Source organism: Procambarus clarkii, chromosome 73, assembly GCF_040958095.1.
Source record: "Procambarus clarkii isolate CNS0578487 chromosome 73, FALCON_Pclarkii_2.0, whole genome shotgun sequence".
Taxonomy (NCBI): Eukaryota; Metazoa; Arthropoda; class Malacostraca; order Decapoda; family Cambaridae; genus Procambarus; species Procambarus clarkii.
This window is the reverse complement of record NC_091222.1, coordinates 9231447-9234854: the sequence shown is the minus strand read 5'-3', so window position 1 is coordinate 9234854 and position 3408 is coordinate 9231447.

Here is a 3408-nt window from a genome sequence, read left to right as displayed (position 1 = left end):
TCCTTCATACAGTACCATAGGGTTGCGCATAGGGATGCCCATAGTGATGTTAACACGGTACAGTCCCCGGGGAGCCTCATCATCAGTAGCTGGCACATCTACAATTCTGCCCTTCTTAAAGTTAGGATGCTTGACTTCCTCCACACATAGAGCCGGCTCTCCTGGCGCCTGAGGCGGGATGACTGACGCACAGATTGTCTTCTTGACAGCTATCACCTCCAGTGATGGTGGAGGGAGAGTAGATGTCAGTACTGATGGCTTGATGGTAGTTGTACTCAGCGGAGCCTGAGTAGTTTGTTCCTTGAGGTCAACAGGAGCCACTCTCGAAGCATTTTTCCTGGTAAAAAAATTCCAAAAATCTGAAGAGGAAAATTTAGTGTTGACGGAGGTGGTTGCTACGAGCAGGAAGCACATCACCCTCGCAAGAGTCAACATGATGCAGGTCGTACAAGCTCGCCAGATGATGTTAATATTATGATTGATTGGTTAATGAAGATTATGCCGCCCAAGAGGTGGTATTAGTAGTCCGTTGGTGGTAGATGTTTGGAGTGAATGACAATATTTTGCCCGCCACAACCTTTATAGTACACCCTCCCGGCCACGTTAATCACACCTCACTGGTTATGACTTAGTTAGGTGCTGGCCTTAATGACTGTTAACACCAAGAAATTATGGAAACTGCAGTAGGACTACTGGCCCATGCGTGACTGCTTGTAATTAAATTCATTCACAAATGAGTCCAACCAATGACAAACAATGAAGCGATCCCAATTCCTTGGTCTTACAGGTAATTTCTTCTACTCTGATTCCAAGCCAGTATTTATCCAGGTCTCTCCAGAAATTTTCCAGACATCGCAAATATATTCCAGACATCGCGGGAAATATATTTAAAGACAAAATCGCAACCAAATGACCTAGATAGGCTTCCCAAATGGTTTAAAGTTGTAACAAAGGAGGATATTAAAAAAGTTTTTAAACATTACAACACAAAGCAGAACACGAAACAATACGCATATATTAGATAGTTACGATATTGAAAAGACTTCGGGAACTCGAATAATTTCAATTCCTTTCTTTATTATGCACCCCATACCCATCCCGTGGGTGGTGGTGTAAAGGATTTCAGAGGCACATAATCGGTTCAGGAACTGAACCCTCTAGTTCGTTTAGCTAAGCAAATAACAATTTGTTGACGCTAGTTACACAATTAGTAATGTTATATTTACATGTACACATACTCATACATATATGTACATATATATACATATACATACACATACATATTTAATCACCTACACACATCAATAATGTTTTGTATCACAAGTGATTCAACAAGAGGCTCACAACAGTCACTATACAAGGCACTTTACATCTATGGTGAGTCACACAGTTACTAGTCTTGCTGCACATCCACCCAACTCGGCGGCAGCTTTAGTCATGCATGCATTACCTACAGTAAGCAAATTTTGGATACTTCGCTAAGTTTTCGGGCAGCACATCATTATGCATGAAGTACTTACACATTTCTTGGACACCATTGATGGTGTTATCTCTAAATTCCGCGATTTTTTGACATTCCAATATATAATGACGCAAAGTATGCGAATAGTTCTGCTGACAGAGTTTACTTTTAGCCAAATCTACATTAGCAGATGCTACAAACTCCCAGAGGTACTTGTAGCCGAGCCTAAGCCTAGCAGTAGTAACATCTAGATGTCTGCTAACCTTATTGGATGACCCATAGACGTGCGGTTCTTCCTACATAATAAAATGATGATAGATGGAGGAACTGGTGTGAATTTCACTATGCCTCAAGTCTCCGAAATTTAGTTGATGTTCCCGGAATATGGCTGCTCTCGGGCTGCTCAAAGTCAATCCAAGCTGGTAATAAATAAATCAATGGAATCGGTAACTTTATTTAAAAACAATTTTTACATTTATATTTTGGACTACTTACATAAAATTTGCAGTACACAAATTACCTAAGAAGGATTAAAAAACAGGCGATCTTGATGTATTAGACGATCTAGACACACTAGAATAGATTTGTTCATTTAGACGATCTAGAATAAATAGAATAGACGATCCAGAATTGATAGATTAGCCGATAAATAATAGATTACACGATCTGTTAGAGACAATTCTCTAGATAATCTATACAATTTAGACAGAATAAAAGATCTAGATAAAACGTGAATAATTAAAACTACAAAAAGCTTGTTGTTCTATACGAGGCACCTCCTATTTATATTATATTTCACTCTTTAATTTATATGTATAATTTTCGCTTGAAATAATAAGAATATATGAATTAAGGACAATACGGAAGGTCATTTGGACCATATGAATCAACTACTCTTTATATCATCCTTATTTTCATTCACATATATGTCTAACCGACTGTGAAAACAATCAACGGCTCTCACATTTACTGTGTTACCCCGTAATTTGTTTCACAGACCAATCAACATATTTCCAAACCAATATTTATCCAGATCTTTCCTGAAAAAAATTATCCAATTTGTATCCATTGTTTCGTGTTCAATTTTGTGTTGCTATATTTACCACCTTTATAATAACTCCTGTGTTAAGTAATAGGTAATGTCTTCTCGCAGACATAATAACAGGTTAAAAATCCACACTTATGTATTTATGAATTTTATGTAAAGATTTACACCTAAACTTTCGCACTCTCCTGAGCGCTTTATCAAGGTCTGAGTGTGTGATTAGGACGAGACTTACATCTCAACGATTAGGTCGTTGAGATGTTAGTTTCGTGTTAATTGTGTCATAAGTAATGAAATATTGATTGATTGATGAAGATTAAGCCACCGAAAAGGTGGCACGGGCATGAATAGCCCGTAAGTGGTGGCCCTTTTGAGCCATTACCAGTATCAAGAGCTAGTACTGGAGATCTGTGGAGGTGCGCCTGCACCCTGACGGGAGATGTCTCGCCCGTGAATGAAATATATTATGCAATACATTATATTTTGTAACATTTGAAAATAAAGTTCATTTCCTCCCACAGTTATAACTTAGTGCATTAATACATTAACTACACCGTCTCTCATTAGTCTAATCGCTTAGGTTACATTTATCTCAGAAACTCTATCCCCAATCCTCTTTTAAGTTCATTTTCATCCTCATTACCTCAATCGTAATGTTTCTTATAAAGCCTAACAATTATTATCTTGGCTTCGTTTTGTGCCATTTCCAACATTTGTAGTCTACCTTTACCAAAACAAGAAATGAAAGGTGAAGCATAGTCAATAAGAGACCTCACAGTACTTACATATATATAAACAGTAGCACAGTGACACAGATCACCATTTGGTCACCACTTGGTCCGGGAGACATCTCCCGTCACGCAGGGTGCAGTTGCGCCTCCACAGATCTCCAGTATTATCT